The following is a 19,928-nucleotide window of genomic DNA, read 5'->3' on the forward strand; positions in this document are numbered from 1 at the left end:
CAGTGGCTGCACCAATTTACATTCCCACTGACAGTGTACAAGGGTTCCCTTTTCACCGCATCCTTGCCAGCAATCGTTATTTGCGGGCTTTTTCATTACAGTCATTCTGACATGTGTTAGATGATATGTCATTGTGGTTTTGATTTGCGTTTCTCTGATGATTAGTGACGCTGAGCATCTTTTCATGTACTTATTAACTATCTGCATGGCTTCTTTGGGAAAATGTGTATCCATGTCTTCTGCCCATCTTTTAATTGGGTTGTTTTTCGATATTGAGTTGTACATTGTTGCTTTATAATGGTGAGGGAATTTCTGAAACGGGGAAGAACATGTAAAATAATCAAGGCAGGAAATATGAAAGATATGATCAGGTCACAGTGTGTAATTCAGGTTAATCAGTACATAGAATACGTGAGCAGCGGGCTTTTCCTTGCAGATGACTGAAATGTTCACAGTGAGAAGAGACTGAGAAACCATCAGAGTAGCAGTGAGAAGGGGAAGCAGAAGAGTAAACAACCATTGTTTAGTGGAAGGCAGAAGGATGGTACAGGTCAAGCTGTCACTTTTTTTCTGGCCAGGCACTACAGACCTCGTATGTACAAGTACCCTGCATCTCTCCCCACGCATTAACAACCAAGCCCATTCTTAGATTCACATGACCTTCATTGCAATTTCACTATGACGTATCCAGAAATACATTTCTTTTCTTATTCCTTTTTTAGATTTGGCTTTAGATTCACTGATATGCTTGAATCTGTGGTTTGATGTTTTTCATGGCATACAGAAATATTTTAAGCCATTAGCTTTTCAAATACTGCCCTTACCCCATTCCCTCCCTCCCTCCCTTGAACTCTAAGTAAACTTCCATTAGACACCTCCTTCTGTGTTCCCTATCTCTTAACAATCTTTGATGTTTTCTATCATTTTCTTCTGTGCTCCCTCTCTCTTAAGAATCTTTGATGTTTTCTATCATTTTGTCTCTCTCTGCTGCATTCTGGATAATTTATTCTTATCCATCTATTAATTCTCTCTTCAGCTGCATCTAACGTTTTCTTAATCTCATCTACTCAATTTGGAATTTTAGGTGTAGGTTCTATTTTTAGCTTTTATTTAATTAAAAAGTCTGCAGTAGTACTAGTTATAATTTCTTCTCTTTAGATACTCTCAAGCTTGTATTTTTTAGATTAAATATACTAAGTTTAGCCATTTTATCATCTGTAGTTGACAATTTTACTACCTGAAGTTATGGGGACTCAGTCTCTACGGCTACTGTTTCTGCTGGTTTCTACCCTTGGGCGGTTTATTGTTTGGGGTGTTTTCTTATCTGGGACTGCGGCTTGGTTATTGGCTTTGCAAATTTATTTTCAGGGATTTCTTAGGACCTAGAATGAGGAAACATTCCTCCAGAGAGAATTTTTGCCACTTTTAGTCTGGAACCTGGAGACTGAAAATGGGTAAAGATTTTAAACTGAATACAAGGTTTGAGGGGTTTTGCAGTCATAGAATTTCAGACTGAAATTTCACTAAAGAACCACAATATAATGTCCTACCTGCCAGAGATGTGCCATCTTCCTGTTTACATCAAACCTGAATCATTCATCCAAGGCAATGATCACTCTAGCCCCAGAAGGGTAGGTTGAGGAGAATGGTTTACTCTGGTTTGCCTTCACCTAGATTCATGTGCAAGCAGTGCATATTAGACTACCCACCTTAGGCTAGATTTGATTTTCTACTTTATCACTTCCAAAGGTATCAAACACAAGCTCTTTTTCTTCAACTCAGGTATTTCTTCTGGATGGGCAAATGCCATCAATGTAAAATGAGCTTACAGGCTTTTCTTACTATTCTGAGATCCTGTAATTTCCTGGACCTTGACATGGTAATTCTCCAGTATCTTTGAGCTTTATAGTGGATTTAAGGAGAATTTTAATATATATTTTGTCCAGGGTTATTAGTAGTTTTTTGGGCAATGTGGGCAATGTGGTTTGGAGAATCTAGCTCATTATTCCTAGAAGTAGATAATGGAAGGACAATGGAGCTACAAATAATTCAATGATTGTTCAGAGAAGATTTTTTTCATCCTATTCAAAAGACTCATTATTTGAGAAAAAGGCAATAATAAGAGTGACCACAGAAAGCATTTTTACTAGTATTAGCTCTGTTTTATGAATGAGGCCCTTTAGGCACAGAAGTTAAGCTAACTTCCTGAGATTACCCAGCTAGTGAACAGTAAAGCCAGGATAAAAATCCAGGCAGACTATCTACTGAGCCCACATTCTTAACCATGACAAAAGCATGATACTTTTTGGCTCCATCCAGGCAGCAATATGGAAATTGCTTTATTTCATAGAATGTCTTGATACATCACTCTATTACCTGGCCCTAACTTACTTGGTTTTACCTTTAAATATTCCCTTGACCAACTTTGTGTTTTTACTATTCTTCTCTTTTCAGTGCCATGATTGCCTGAATTGGTGTATGCCTTAGTTTCTTCTACTTAGACTCCTTTTATACCTCACTCAATTTCACCTATCCAAATATTTTCATTCTTCAAGTACCAGTATAAATACCACCTCTCTAAGCCTTCCAGTGTATAAAACACCAGACACTTGACTAATTTCATCCATCGTGTCAGTGTTATTTTAAAGTGAAAACACTGAGTCTCTGATGAGTTAAACAACTTTGTTATCCCCAAACTGGTATACAGTCAGGCAGGATTTGATTCCTTATTTCTTTGCCCCCAAAGCCTGTGTTCCTAACCATTATCCCATATCCTGTCTCTGAGTATAAATGCCCTTGTATGAACTTTCTGAGGTTCTTTTCACTTTATACCTTGTAGGAGCATTCTTTCAGGACATGTCTTATCTTTTCCACTGTACAATAAACACCTTGGGAGCCAGGATTATATCTCATACAGTAAGACTAGCATGATGTTTGTACATAATAAGTGCACAACCTGCCTTTTGATGGCTGGATAGTCTGTTGAATATAAGGAGGAATATTTCCCCACTGACTTAAATTTGGCTTATTTTTTGCGAGCTTTCACCGATGTTTGATATCTCCTGTGCTTAACTACTTTATTAATATATTACTCTTGGTGACATGTTCCATATTAGCTTGATGTCAATGGATTTCTGAAAGGACCTTCATTGGTGTTTTAATTGCTGATTGTGAGATAAGCCCTGATTAGCAAATAATGTTCTAAAAACTACAAAGACACTGTCATTGGTTATTGGGCACTTGGAAGGAGCCCATGAAACTTATACAAAGATTGCTGGTGTTTAATGAATAGTGGGAAAACAATTTTAGGTCATCCTTTCAGATATCAATTGGTTATCAATTTGAAGTCTTTAAAAAAAATGTTTGGTAACTGGCCAGATGCTGCAAGAAGCCACACAGCTTACAAGCAAATTGGGAACGAGTGCAGGTAAGGACACAGACTAGGAGAAGTGCAGAAAAGAAGATCATGATCTCTTGCTTCACTTGTTACATTGTATACATCCTCATGTTAATCCTGCTGGGACTGCTCATCATAAACAGGTGAAACTAATTACCCAATAGGGAGCCATAGAGCACTGGCCTCTAAACGTATTTATAAAACCTTATGAGGGGTCCTTTGAAACAGGAACTTGGTCTCATTAACACATGAGAGTGAGGTGCCTATTAAATTGGAAACATAGCCATTTGGAGAGACATTTAGTTTAACACACTACTTCTTATCTTGGATGCAAAGGTAACCACCACCCTTAATTTTTAAAACCTCCAGTGAGACTCTGGAGGATTAAAGGGTCCGTACGCTTGCCACGGCTGCACTGCAGAGTCAAAGGCTCCCAGAGATGTGCCCCAAACAACTGGGCTGCACTGCTGACCCTTGTGCAGGTTGAGAGGTTTGGGGGTTTCTTCTCCATTCTGAGCCTTAGGTTCCTCATCTTTAAAAAGAAGAATTTGGGCCCAATAATCTCTAAGGTTCATTCCAGTTCTAAAATTTGTGACAACATGGTACATGGCACATTTTAATCAACAGGCAATTCTTCTGCTGCTCTTCTATAATAAACTCTTGTCATAATAAACTTCAGAACCCTTTGTGACTACGTAAATGACCTTCAGGCAGAGCTGAAAATGTCGAAAGACAAATGTATAGATGCAAACTCTTATATGACCAGGCAAACTTTTGAGGACTGTGATGGAATGAAGAGTGATAGGCTTAGAGGTGCAAATGATGGTGACAATGAAGATGACTAACATTTGGTGAATTTTTACTATACTCCAGGCATGGCTCTTAGCATTCTGGAGATAGTATTTTTATTGATTTCCCAGACAGTCCTAAGAGGCTAGCACTATAACCACCCTCATAATACAGGTGAGGGAACTGAAGCACAGAGAAGTTAGATAATTATCTTAAAATCACACAGCTGCAGAGTGGCAGAGTCTGGATTTGAATCCAGGGAGTCTAGCTTCAAACAGTGCTCTCTTCATCAGGCCAATTTTCTGCCTCTTTAAAGGTAAGTGTTGTTTGAAGCAATGTGAGACTTTTGATGGTATTAAGAGGATATTATGATTGCGCCAATGTTTTCTTATGTCAGTCTCCCAAGGCAATAGAAATAAAAACAAAAATAAACAAACGGGACCTAATCAAACCTACAGGCTTTTGCACAGCAAAGGAAACCATAAACACACACACACACACACACACACACACACACAAACCAAAAAAACAAAAAGAAACAAAAAACGAAAAGACAACCTATGGAATGGGAGAAAATATTTGCAAATGATGTGACAGACAAGGGCTTAAACTCTGAAATACACAAACAGCTCATACAATTCAACAACAACAAAAAAACAAATAACCCAATTGAAAAATGGGCAGAAGACCTTAATAGACATTTCTCCAAAAAAGACATACAGATGGCCAGTAGGCACATGAAAAGATGCTCAACATCACTAATTATCAGAGAAATGCAAATCAAAACTGCAATAAGGTACCACCCCACACCAGTCAGAATGGCCATCATTAAAAAGTCTACAAATAACAAATGCTGGAGAGGGTGTGGAGAAAAGGGAACCCTTCTACACTGTTGGTGGGAATGTAAGTTGGTACAGTCACATGGAAAACAGTACAGAAGTTCCTCAGAAAATGAAGAATAGAATTACCATATGATCCAGCAATCTGACTACTGGGAATATACCTGGACAAAACTATACTTCAGAAAGATACATGCACCCCTATGTTTTCATAGCAGCACTATTTACAATAGCCAAAACATGGAAACAACCTAAATGTCCACTGACAGATGAATGCATAAAAAAGATGTGGCACATATATACAGTGGAACACTACTCAGCCATAAAAAAAAAAAATGCCATTTGCAGCAACATGGTTACAACTAGAGATTGTCATACTAAGTGAAGTAAGTCAGAAAGAGAAACACAAATACCATATGATATCACATATATGGAATCTAAAATATGGCACAAATGAACCTATCTACAAAACAGAAACAAACTCATAGACATAGAGAACAGACCTGTGGTTGCCAAGGCGGAGTGGGGGAAGGAGAGGAGTGGACTGGGTGTTTGGGGTTGGTAGATGCAAACTATTATATTTACTATTACATGGATAAACAACAAGGTCCTACTGTATAGCACAGGGAACTATACTCAATATCCTGTGATAAACCATAATGGAAAAGAATATGAAAAAAGAATGTCTCTATGTGTATAACTGAGTCACTTTGCTGCACAGCAGAGATTGCCACAACATTGTAAATCAACTATACTTCGATAAAAAAAATTTTCTTTAATTGAAAGAAAAAGAGGATATTATGGAAAATAGCTATGACACCTACAGAGTCCCCAAGGGAGACAGATACACAGGGACATCAGTAAACATAAAGCAAATACCCCTTTTCTGTTTAGTGAACTTGTAAATCTAACCATGACGCCAGGAAGCTCTGATGAATGCGGCTGGAACACACATTAAGATGAAGCCTTAAGAACCTCCCATGACTCCCAAACTGTACCCTGCATTCCTTACCACCTCAGATCCACAATCTCAGTGCATGAAAGCAACTGCTGAAGACAAAAGAGAAGAATTTCCCGGAAACTGGCTGGGTCATTTCCAGGAGAGCAGACACTAATTCCAATCACTCCTCTTTCTGTAAGAATAGACCACAGTGTAAAGGGAGAGGCACATCTCGACACACAGCTTTGGAATTAAGTGATTCTACTGTCAGCAAAAGTTTTCCAATAAATATCCTAGAACTTGGTCAATCAGATTTATGTATTTTCCTGGGGATAGGGCGCAGGATGGAAGAATAGGTGGGAAGAAAGGCAAAGAATTTCCCTTTCTTCCTAGAGTCTTGTAATTTCTATTGCCTTGGGAAAATTTAGAAAGTCTTATTTGTAGAGACAAATTTTGAAGGGAGCCCAGGACTTGTGCAGGCTGAGAAGAGAGATCGGTATTCCAGACCGAAAAGGCAATGTGCAAAGACAGAGCGACTGTATGGCAAACGAGAAGACTAGAGTGTACGTATAGGGTAGCAGGACAAGATAAGACAGAAGAAAAAAGAATGGAGCCTCAGCAGAAAGAAGTGGTTGAGGAAATGACTACGTAAGATTTCTGTCTACAAATCCAATCGGAAGCTTGTTAAAAAGGAGAGCCTGAGATGTGGAGAACAACGGCATTGCCAGAATTTCCCTATTTCATTCTATTTGACCAGCTATTGTAAACAGTTATCAGAGAATCAACCTCACCGCTTCGAGGCAGCCCTCTGGCTGGTTCTAAATGCTGTGCTCTGGTCCCCCTGCGGTTACCTCCTCTTTCACTTTGCTCTTTGCAGTGGTGAGAGGACATTCCTAAGAGGTCAACCCCGCCTCCCTCCTTTGCCTTCCCTGACATAAACTGCTTTATTAAAAAGCTATTCCCTGGGTCTTCCCTGGTGGCGCAGTGGTTGAGAGTCCACCTGCCGATGCGGGGGACACGGGTTCGTGCCCCGGTCTGGGAAGATCCCACATGCCATGGAGCGGCTGGGCCCGTGGGCCATGGCCGCTGAGCCTGCGCGTCCGGAGCCTGTGCTCCGCAACGGGAGAGGCCACAACAGTGAGAGGCCCGCGTACTACAAAAAAAAAAAAAAAAAAAAAAAAAAAAAAGAATCTATTCCCTGAGTGATTGCCTCCTTTCCATACGTCCGAGTAAGCAATTGTTGCCTCGGGGTGGTTCAGAAGGCAGCCCCCAAAGCACCAAGCATTTATCATCTCCTTCCTCAGCAAGTAAGAGCCAGGAAAAACCCAAAGACTTGTTATTCTCCACTTGAAGGAGCAGCAGGGACGGCCCAGTGTTTCCACAGGAGGGAGTAATTAAACAGAATGAGTGGCAAGATGACATTTCCAAAGTCAGACGGAAGACTTGGAGAGCCTCCACTCTCAGTCTGTAAGTAGACAGCAATTTAGGGAGGGGCTGGGATTCCTAACTAAGGAAAAACACTTCAATAGTGTGGGCAAGGCACAGGGATAGGAGCTAGGAACAGTGCTACTTTCTCTGACCGATCATTCCTTACTGCAGCCCCTAGATGATCCCTATACACCACTGTGGGCAAGGGGCAGAGTACCGGTGAGAGTCGTATCTTTCGTTCCTTTCCATCTGAGAGTTAAAGTGGTCAGTAAATGTGTGACGTTACAGCCAGCTATCATGGAAGGAGCCCGGGACTCAGAGACGGGTCTCTTGGGCTAGAATTCAGAATACACTACTTAGTGGAAGTTCAGGGTTCTTAAATTGACAACTTTTGGGTCAAATACAGCTTGAAGGCATAGGTTGCTTAGATCACACAATTTTTTTTTTTTAAAAGTTCTCATTGGGTGCTCACATTTAAAGACTGAGAAATTTCACACCCTAATCTAGTTTTTGGCAGAAGTTGTGTGGATCTTACAATCTTCCAAGTCCTCTTTGTATGGTCCTGATTACTCCCTGCTGTTTTCCAACAATAAATAAGAGTTATCTGCATTTATCACGCTTGCAAGGGACTTTTTATCCTACATATTTGAGAAGTGTCCTCTATCCCCTTATTTTTAATACAGTGCTGGAAAATGAAAGACCAAAAGAGCTGCATTTTTTTATGCCTGACTCATTTACGTGATCTTCCTGGCCCCTATATGGGCACTAGAGCTTGTGTCCCCCTGTGGCAATAGCTTACATTATTCAACACTCTGTACGTGCCAGGGATTCTTCTAGTCTCTACATATTAACTCATTCAACAAAGTACCTAGCTACTATTCAGTACTCCTATTATCTCCACTTTGTAGATGAAGTAACCAAGGCACTTAGATATTAGTTAACCTAACCAAGGTTACACAGCTACTGTGAAACAGGGCTCAAACCCAGATTTTCTGGCTCCAGAATCAAGTCAGAACCTCTCCAATACACTGCTTCTATCATAGCAACCCAATGGGAACAGAAAGAGAAACAACCACAGTGAACACTGGACGTATCCCTGCCGTTAAAAAGCAGTATGGCTCATTCTCATGACAGGACATTTAGGTACCCCACATTATTAAAAAGTTTATGGGGGGCTTCCCTGGTGGCGCAGTGGTTGCGAGTCCGCCTGCCGATGCAGGGGACACGGGTTCGGGCCCCGGTCCGGGAAGATCCCACATGCCGCAGAGCGGCTGGGCCCGTGAGCCGTGGCCGCTGAGCCTGCGCGTCCGGAGCCTGTGCTCCGCAACGGGAGAGGCCGCAGCCGTGAGAGGCCCGCGTATCGCAAAAAAAAAAAAAAAAAAAAAAGTTTATGGGGAGCAAGGTGTCCTTAGCACAAACAGGCGTGCAGTAGGGGAAAGACACAAATAATAAAGTACAGTTTTCCTGAGCTCCAAAGTTATAGCTCATTTATCTCTTATTATTTAGGCTCAATTTCCCAAATTTTGTCCAATGAACTTTTACTGTTATCATGAGAGAAAACAAGAAGTTACATTCAACAAAATACTGTTGCTGCTGTAGCTCAGAAGAATAATTCCTCCACGCCTCTCCATCTTGAGTGTGCTGGAGACTAACCAGCAAATGGGACGAAGGTACCTATCCACAGGCCATTACAAAAGTCGGCCAGATACCAGGATTCTATTTTTCTTTTCCCTTTCATTAGCAAATGGTTTGGAGGAGGATGAACTACAGGAATGACCTGTATCAGTAATATAGAAGGCCAAGACTTGGAATTATGGCAATGACTGCCTGAAAAAAATCCATGTATCTCTGGTTGTATAATTACCTCTGGCCTCTTTCTCCAGCACAAACAGTTGTGACCACTCAGTCTACGATTGACTAAAAGAACGCCTTTCTTTGGGTATTTGGGACCCAGGATCTATTTACAGATCTCCTTCCTGGGAAATGGTCTCTCTATCCAGAAAATAGCCTTGTATGTCCCATTCTCAGAAGTTTCTTAAGCAACCCAGAAATGACCACACTGTTTGTCGCAATTCTATACCTTTTGCTCCAATGCTCTCCCCCCAACCAAACTATATGTTCCAAGCCTAACTCCTACTGCCAAGCCTGACATCTATTTAGTATACAGTAAACATACGAAGGAGAAAAAGAGGAAAATGTTGCTTGTGCGTGCAAGAAAAAACCTTCCTTACATGTCTTTGTTTGTAACGAGGGTGACCATATAATTTTCGAGAGGTAACTAGAAAAGAGGCTAGAAATTTCTGGGTTCTAATAAAGCTGCAATCTTAGACAATGTTTAATTATTGAAAGTGTTTTGGAATTGACATTTCTTTTTACTGCAAATAAAATCATGTTAGCTGAGGGGAGGTAATAAAAGAACATATAAACCAGAATGGTCACATGTGGGCACACCTGATCCTGAATTGGGGCAAATTAAAAAATATCATCTCTCTAATATTAAAAGCAGTTCTAAAGAAAAGGAGAAAGAAAAAAAATGATTTAGAAGAAATCTGGATATATTTAGATTGGTAAAAATCTGGATATATTTAGAAGAAAACAAAACACAGAGGGAAGAAGACCACACCTCCCACCTTTGGACACCAGCAACATTTGACTTGAAACTTCCGCCATGAAGCCTTCCCAGACCACACGTGTAGATTTTTGTCTGTTTTCCGCACTCTCACAGAGCTTCTGTAACTCTGCTATAGTACTTCTGCTGTGCGCACTTATCTCCACCATAAGCTTGTAAGCTCTAGGATTCTATTGTAAAATGTCTATCTCCAAAAGTGACATATGCCACACACTGAGAGATTAAAGAAAGATTGAAGATCTGAGCTTGTGCTCTTGAAAACTGCTGGGTTGAAGGAAACAGCAAAATCATCTATCTAGTCCAGATGTCCAAGCTGCTCTTAAATGCTTGCTTGGCAGGGTCGTGGACGAAGGGAATCACGAACAGAAAGAGGGTTGCTTTCAAGGACGCTGGTCTTCTGTGTACCTTCTCTGACAGTGACACCGTGCTCTGCTATGAGGATGCTTGTCTGCAGTAGGCTGCTGACTACCATCCCAAACTTGCAAACGTTACTTTCTTGCTCATGTATCTGGTTCCAGGAACCTGGCTTCATTCTGCTTCTCTAATGTTCTAAGGCTGTTTATATCTCAGCATGTTTCAACTTGGAGTTCCCTTTGCCTGGTAAGCACCTTCCCGGATCTTGCCACCTTAGGCTTCAATACTTACTCACGTTACAGCTGCAAAATATCACTTTCTCCAAGAGGATACAACTTACCACCCTACAAAAGTAGCACTCCCTCTAGCATACCCTGCTTTTTACATCACTGTTTTTCTCTTTATAGCATTTATCACTACCAGGTATGATTTCGGTTGTTTTACTCGTTTATTTTGTTTCCCCACTTTGTTTTTTTACTCGTTTATTTTCTGTGTCTCCACTGAAAGCTTCAAGAGAGTCTGCCTGTTCTGTTCCTGTCCCGCGTCCCCACTAACGCCTGGAACACAGAAGGTACTGAGTGAATATCTATGGAGCAATGAGTGCAGAGGAGAAACATGCTTATTAAGCATCTACCACGTGACTGGCATCGTACTGAGTGCTTTCAAATACATTGTCTCATTTGATTCTCAGGTTGGAAGGAGGCAGTACTAATCCCCAATTTGCAAGTGAGGAAAAAGCCTCAGAGGGGTGAAGTAAGCTGCCTAAGGTTACACAGCAAGTGCTCAATAAATATTTATGGGAGGAAGAAAGGTAGGCCGGCAAGCAGGCAGCTAGAGAGGGGCAGCTCCACCCAGGCAATGTAGCTCCAAAGTCATGTGTACTTCATTTCATCATACAGTTTTAATGTGTATCAACCTCTTTTTTGACAAGGTGAGCAGTATATTTTGTGACTCCCAGGTCTGACCTTTTGAAAGTTATCTTGCCTACAGTTGGAATCAATACTTTTGGTGTCAAGCTGTCATGTTCACCACCGATCTGACACACTATACCCATGTAACTCCGCCTCCTTTGAACCAGGCTGAAGACTGTCATCCTCCATTTGGGAGAGAACAGAATTCGAAGTGAAGATTGTTACCATTAATTCCCTACCACAGTTGGGAGAGGACTCATGCCTTCAATGATCATGTTTAAAAATGCAAAAAGCAGCCCCCTCCCTTTGGGCAATCTGACATTTGCAGTCTCCTTTTCATCATCTTTTCAGTCAGACGCTGTTCTCCTGTTGTGTTCTGGGTGGAATCTTAAATGGCTTCACATGGCCTACAAGGTCCAGCCTGATCTGGTTGCTGTCTACTTCTTCATCTCCACTTCTTGCCCCTCCACCTTCTCACATCACGTCTCAGCGATTCACTTCTGATTTGTTTTCAGAGAGCACTCCTAGCACCTCTAACACCTTTCTGCTTGGGCTTTCTGTCAAAATACCCTTCAGCTACTTTTTCATCTACCCTGATTCCTCTGTATTTTTAAGATTTTTTTTTCTAAATGTGGCTTTCTCTATAAAGCTTTCCCCGTTCATGCACATTTTCTTGGCCAACTTTGATAGCTCTTTATTGATATTGACAGTGTACCTTGTAATATCTCTATAATAATGATGTTGCATTTCATGAATTGTATTTGGTTTTTCTTTCTACTAGATTACCAGCATATGAAGGCCCAATATCTGTCTCATGATGGAAGTAGTAGCAGAAAGAGTTCACATTTATGCAGTGCTTACAGGGTGTTAGGCATTGTATCAGACACTTTACATGTATTAATTTTTTTAATTCAAGCAGTAATAGCATTACTGTAGATTGAGCATATCATTTGCTCTACTGAGTATATTATTTTGAAGGTATCACTCAGACATAACTTTGAGTTCTCATAAAACTATGTAATATGTATCATTATTCCCATTCCACAGCTGAAAAACTAAAGTCCAGAGATGTTAAACCACTCACTCAAGGCAAAGAACTAGCAAATAACAGAGCCATGATTCAAACCCAAAGGGAACACTCATTCTGTATTAGGTTATGTACCTGTGGAAATATCTATGCTTCATTTCTATCAATATCTGTTGAATGAACGAATTTATTTGTTTACTGAGTGTGGTATTTGATGCCAACCACCAGCCAGTGTTATCACCTATTCAATCTCATCTATCCAAAGACTCTCTGAGCAAGCCAAACTAACTGTTTTATACTCCCCAGACTCATTCTGTTCCCTCCTGACACATGTCTCCTTTGGCTCAATCTGAAAGGGTGGCATTCTTCCTCCTTGTCTATACAATATCCCCCCAAATCCCAAGTTCATATTTCAGAACCTCAAATAGGAAACTATAGCAAACTTCTTCTAACTTTGATATCACTATCTGGTGGTGAATCTTGGTACATCTTTAGCATGCCATCGAGCAACAGATGATATGGGAAGAAATGAGCTGCCCAGAGTTCAGCTCCAGAGTTCAACAACCTTAGTTCAAGTACCAGGCCCTGTGACTTTGGGCCAGTACTTAAGCTTCAGTTTCCTTTTCTATAAAATGAAGATAGCATTATTACCTGAGTCGTCGTTGTAGAGTGGCTTCTAAGAATTAAACCAGAGAATTCACTTCCGTCATTAGCACAGCTGCTGCTTCATTCTAAGGGATCAAGAGATATATATTATCTCGTATTATTATCTCATAAGATAAGAGGTCGTCAATACTGAAGTGGACTACATCTTTGCATTTACAAATGGAGAAACAGGCCAAGAAAGGGAAAGCAACTGATTCAGTCACACTACTCAACTAAGAATCTCATCTAAGATGGTATGACTTCCAACCTCGAGCAATTGTTTATACAGCTGCTTCATTCTGAGAAATATGTGCAACTGTGAGGTAGGAACACTTCCTTAATCTTCTATAATATTCTTCATTGCTCCTAAGCAAGTGCATATTAAACATTTTCCAAATAATGGGTTCCAAAGTTTCTAGAACAGCACTTTTTAGCTGAGTCTTAACATTCAGCAGTATTTCTCTCTGCCATGGTATTGGCTTCCTTTGAGATTGAGAATAGAGCTAGAGAGTAGCAACAGTATATTCAGAAAGGAGGAGAAAGAAAGGAGGAAATGAGGAAAGAGAGGCCCATTATGAACAATTCTAGAAATAGAATCACGAGGCTTGCAAATTCCAAGCATCTGGGGAAGGAATGAGACTTGTTACAGGAAATGGTTATTTACTGAGAGATGAAGGGACTTTGTTTCCCTAATCCACGGCTTGCTAAACCTTATGTTTCTCAGTTTCAAAGAAAATGCAAATTGAAGAGAGAACAAAATCATTTCTCTTTCTCAAAGCTTCTCTTATCTAACCCAAGACAAACTTTCCCCAGACTTCTAGACCATTGTGAGCAGTTTCCTCTTTAAAGTCCAAAGACACAGCGTGTGATGAATCTCTCAGAGCTGTATAGTTGAAACATATAACTCTTCTTTTATGGACTACTATTAACAAAGTTAGGAAGGAAATAAAGTTTATCATCCCCTATCTTTGAATCATCTCTGCTTTCCTCCCATCTCAGGCATTTATTCATCATCGCTAACCAGGCTCTCATTGCCAAAGCCTTCACCAGAGGGTAACATCCCACCCAACTCAGGTTCCCAGAGCTCAACATTCACAATCTTCTCTCAACGTTCTGATTCTCTTAATATGAGAATCATAACTCTACTGTAAGATGCTGGACAGTAGGGGCTTGTCTTATGAATATGTCTCCCCTAGAGTAGCAAAAAATACATAGTGGGGGCTTCCCTGGTGGCGCAGTGGTTGAGAATCTGCCTGCTAATGAAGGGGACACGGGCTCGAGCCCTGGTCTGGGAAGATCCCACATGCCGCGGAGCAACTAGGCCCGTGAGCCGCAACTACTGAGCCTGCGCGTCTGGAGCCTGTGCTCTGCAACAAGAGAGGCCACGACAGTGAGAGGCCCGCGCACTGCGATGAAGAGTGGCCCCCACTTGCCACAACTAGAGAAAGCCCTTGCACAGAAACGAAGACCCAACACAGCCAAAAATAAATAAATAAATTAATTAATTAAAGTACCCTTAATTAAAAAAAAAAACATAGTGGAAACAGTCCATATTTGGTAGGCCTGTAGATGGAATTCACTAAATGTAAGAACAGAAGAAGCTACACAAAATAACTTATGGCCAGTATCATAGCTCTCCCATTGGTCCTTTCATTTTAGTAGGCTATTTATTTTTTTCCAAAGGCAGTATTTCTATAGAAGATATGTGGGACAAATGTCTTTCTTCATAACCTCCAATAATACCTGTAGACAGCCACATACTCTTCACGTTTAGTAAGATCTGGATGTGTGATGTGTACGTATCTCACTTCTTCTAATAGGCAAAAGTGGGAATGGGTTTTAGACCCACTCTGGTCTTGATAAGCTCAAACTATATTCCTGCCACGCCCAAAGGATATATTAACACAGAAAAAAATAACAATAAACATAAGAATATAAAGCCAAATGTTAGGGATAGAGGTAAGAAGTTAGATAATAATAAAGAGAACTTGAGTTCAAAATATCTAGTATAGAACAGGTTATGTCCAGAGCCAACAGATGAAACTCATTTGAGGAGAAATTAGAGTTGAAAACTTTGTGGGGAAAAAGCGAAGATATACATTCTTAAAAGGGCTATGGGGACTTCCCTAGTGGTGCAGTGATTAAGAATCCGCCTGCTAATGCAGAGGACACGGGTTCGATCCCTGGCCCAGGAAGTTCCCACAGGCTGCAGGGTAACTAAGCCTGTGTGCCACAACTACTGAGCCCTTGTACCACAACTACTGAAGCCCACGTGCCCTAGAGCCCGTGCTCTGCAACAAGAGAAGCCACTGCAATAAGAAGCCTGTGCACTGCAACGAAGCCCCTGCTCACAGCAACTAGAGAAAGCCCACACAGCAACAAAGATCCAATGCAGCCAAAAAAAAAAGGACTATGATAGGATGATAGGCAGTTGAAACCGATATAAAGGAACTTTGCACCATAAATGTGAAGACCTGAATTTGATTTCTACTTCAACACACACTTTCATTCTAGGGTCTAGGGCCATTTATTTCATTACTCTAAACCATGTATCTCATGTACAAAATGAGAAAGCCAACTGCAAAGTGCTGCAAGTGTTCATTTTAATGGGAGGGAGGCCATGTTCCCACTAAAGAAACATCATTACTGGAGAGAATCATCAGGACCCCGTGTGAGGAGCCATTCTCTTTCCTCTGCTCCCACAGAGAGAAGGACCAGGGGGCCAGATGAAGCTCCCTCCTCACAGCTCAGGCCAAGCTTTCATCAATTCTGTACTGCGTTTAGGATTTTGCAATACCCAAAGTTTTGAGGAGACCAGTGATTCACCCTCTTTCTTCAGCCAGCCGACAGATCACACAGTGGCCGTGGCTCTGTGGTGACGTGAGCAGTTGTTCAAAGTCAGAACTATTTCAATTTATCTCTTCCTTTTCAATGTAAGCTTCTTTCCAAAGGGGCTATAAACTATCCTGGTTGAAGCCGTTCTTTTCATCAACGCTCCCTCAGATGAAAGACAAAGCAAACATCAGCCAATATAACGATGGTATTTGGGGGCTTTGCTTTCTTTCTTGTTGCAAAAGAATGATGAAATTCTGACCTGAAGACCATCCATCTGATAGGACACTCCAGGCAGGCCTCTTATGGTCTTAATGTTTATATTGTAAAAAAGTCTAAAGCAGCACCATTCAATAGAAATATTGATATTATCATACTAAGTAAAGTCAGACAAAGACAAATATCATATGATATCACTTATATGCACAATCTTTAAAAAATGATACTAATAACTTATTTACAAAATAGAAACAGACTCACAGACTTAAAGAACTTACGGCTACCAGAGGGGAAGGGTGGGGGGGGAGGGATAGGCTGGGAGTTTGGGATTGACATGTATACATTGCTATATTTAAAACAGATAAATAACAAGGACCTACTGTACAGCACAGGGAACTCTGCTAAATATGCTGTAATAACCTAAATGGGAAAAGAATTTGAAAAAGAATAGATACATGTACATGTGTAATTGAATCACTTTGCTGTACACCTGAAACTAACACAACATTGTTAATCAACTACACTCCAAAATAAAATAAAAATGTTTTTAATTTAAAAATAAAATAAAAAAAGAGATAAAAAATATGAATCACACATGTGAGCCACGTTATTTAAAATTTTCTAGTAGCTACATTAGAAAAAGCTAGAGATGGGTGAAATGAATTAGCCTATTATATTTAGTCCAACGTATCTACAATATTATCAGTTCAAAATGCAATCAATATAGAATAATTTGTAGGATTTTTTTCCTAAGCCTACAAAATCAATGTGTATTTCATACTTACAGCATATGTCAATTCAGACTAGCCATTATTCAAATTCTTACTGGATCCACGTAACTATTGGCTGACTTATTGGACCGTGTAGCTCTAGACCTTGGCTGAATTTGTATGTTTAATATATATTTCATTAGTAGGGTATACAGAGGCTTTTTCTCCAGCAGGAATGAAAAATTAACACAGAGTAGGCTATCAATAAATGTTTGCTGTTTTGGAGATGAAAAAGCATATTAATAATTTTTTTTTTTTTTTTTTTTTTTGCGGTAAGCGGGACTCTCACTGTTGTGGCCTCTCCCATTGCGGAGCACAGGCTCCGGACATGCAGGGCCAGCAGCCATGGCTCACAGGCCCAGCCGCTCTGCGGCATGCGGGATCCTCCCAGACCGGGGCACGAACCAGTGTCCCCTGCATCGGCAGGCGGACTCTCATCCACTGCGCCACCAGGGAAGCCCTAATTTATTTTTTTAATGTCAGGATTCCTCATTTTTTTTGTGGGGGTGCAAGGCTGGAAGGTCACTGTCCTACAAAGAATTAAAGATGATAGAGCCATAATAGAGATGGCAGTTATAAATGGAAATAACATCTTAAGCCATTACATTCCTACAGGGAAGGTAAGACAAATGTTTTCAAGATATTTAAACATCAATAAAATCAGTAAATATCTAAATCCCCAAATAAGAGAAACAACCAGTACATTTTATAGAAACTGAAGGGACAAAATTCTACCTCTCAGATAGTTAAATATTGTAAAGGTTGCTAATGTTCATGGCTGAGGGAAGGGGGAAGGGGCCACACTTCCATTTGCTACTGCAAGTAAATGTGACAGCACTCATGAGGAAAATTTGTCAAATATCCTTAAAACTTGTATCTTTCAACACAATCATTTAAATTCTGTACCTTAAGGAAACTACTGGATGAGGACATATAAATGAGCATAAAGAATGTCTACTTCACTGACATATAAGACTTGAAAATTTGGAAACAAACGTAAATAGCCACTAAGAAGGCAATAACATATTGTTGCTATATTTGTGTAGATATATACACAGATATAATATTATGTGGCTATTAAAATGCCAATTCAATTTTACATTTATTGAAATATATACACATATTTATTATTAAATAAGAAACTTCAGGTTTTGGAACAACGTATAGAAGACACCATTTAAAACAAATGTATTGCAGTGGGGATATTTAAATTTCTGTTCTGTATTTCTTTGAAATAACAGTATTTTAATAAGCACACAATCTTTAAATCAGAACACAAAATAAATCTCTACATTTTGAAAATGAAATATACCCTGAAAACTTTTAGAATAACAAAAATATATAAATAAAGGATTATTGTGTGCTGCAATGGTTAGGAAAAGTTTCTTCAAAGAGAAGAGCATTGGGGCCCTGAACCAAGATGGAGGAAGAGAAGGATATGCTCTCACTCCCTCTTGTGAGAACACCAGAATCACAAACTAGCTGCTGGACAATCATCCACAGGAAGACAGTGGAACTCACCAAAAAAGATACCCCACATCCAAACACAAAGGAGAAGCCACAATGAGATGGTAGGAGGAGTGCAAGCACAGTAAAATCATATCCCATAACTGCTGGGTGGGTGACTCACAGACTGGAGAACACTTATACAACAGAAGTCCACCCACTGGAGTGAAGGTTCTGAGCCCCACGTCAGGCTTCCCAAGCTGGGGGTCCGGCAACGGGAGGAGGACTTTCTAGAGAAGCAGACTTTGAAGGCTAGTGGGATTTGATTGCAGGACGTTGACAGGACTGGGGGAAAGAGAGACTCCACTCTTGGAGAGCAGACACAAAGTAGTGTGTGCATCAGGACCCAGGGGAAGGAGCAGTGACCCCACAGGAGACTGAACCAGACCTACCTGCTAGTGTTGGAGGGTCTCCTGCAGAGGTGGGGTGTGGCTGTGGCTCACCGTGAGGACAAGGACACTGGTAGCACATGTTCTGGGAAGTACTCCTTGGTGTGAGCCCTCCCAGAGTCTGCCATTAGCCCTACCAAAGACCCAGGTAGTCTCCAGTGTTGGGTCACCTCAGGCCAAACAACCAACAGGGAGGGAACCCAGCCCCACCCATCAACAGAATAGTAGATTAAAGTTTTACTGAGCTCTGCTCACCACAGCAACACCCAGCTCTACTCACCACCAGTCCCTCCCATCAGGGAACTTGCACAAGCCTCTTAGATAGCCTCACCCACCAGAGGGCAGACAGCAGAAGCAAGAAGAACTACAATCCTGCAGCTGGTGGAACAAAAACCACATTCACAGAAAGAGAGACAACATGAAAAGGCAAAGAGATATGTACCAGATGAAGGAACAAGATAAAAACCCAGAAAAACAACTAAATGAAGTGGAGATAGGCAACCTTCCAGAAAAAGAATTCAGAATAATGATAGTGAAGATGATCCAGGACCTCAGAAAAAGAATGGAGGCAAAGATCGAGAAGATGCAAGAAATGTTTAACAAAGACCTAGAACAATTAAAGAACAAACAAACAGAGGTGAACAATAAAAAAAAACTAAAATGAAAAATATACTAGAAGGAATCAATACCAGAATAACTGAGGCAGAAGAACGGATAAGTGACCTGGAAGACAGAATGGTGGAATTCACTGCTGTGGAACAGAATAAAGAAAAAAGAATGAAAAGAAATAAAGACAGCCTAAGAGACCTCTGGGACAACATTAAACGCAACAACATACACATTATAGGGGTTCCAAAAGGGCAAGAGAGAGAGAAAGGACCCGAGAAAATATTTGAAGAAATAATAGTCAAAAACTTCCCTAACATGGGAAAGGAAATAGCCACCCAAGTCCAGGAAGCTCAGAGAGTCCCATACAGGATAAACCCAAGGAGAAACATGCCAAGACACATAGTAATCAAATTGGCAAAAATTAAAGACAAAGAAAAATTACTGAAAGCAGCGAAGGAAAAATAACAAATAATATACAAGAGAACTCCCAGAAGGTTAACAGCTGATTTCTCAGCAAAAACTCTACAACCCAGAATGGAGTGGCATAATATTACTTAAAGTGATGAAAGGGAAGAAACTACAACCAAGATTATTCTACCCAGCAAGGATCTCATTCAGATCCAATGGAGGAATCAAAAGCTTTA

Source organism: Grampus griseus (assembly GCF_964374135.1).
Source record: "Grampus griseus genome assembly, chromosome: 3".
In the NCBI taxonomy this organism is placed as follows: domain Eukaryota; kingdom Metazoa; phylum Chordata; class Mammalia; order Artiodactyla; family Delphinidae; genus Grampus; species Grampus griseus.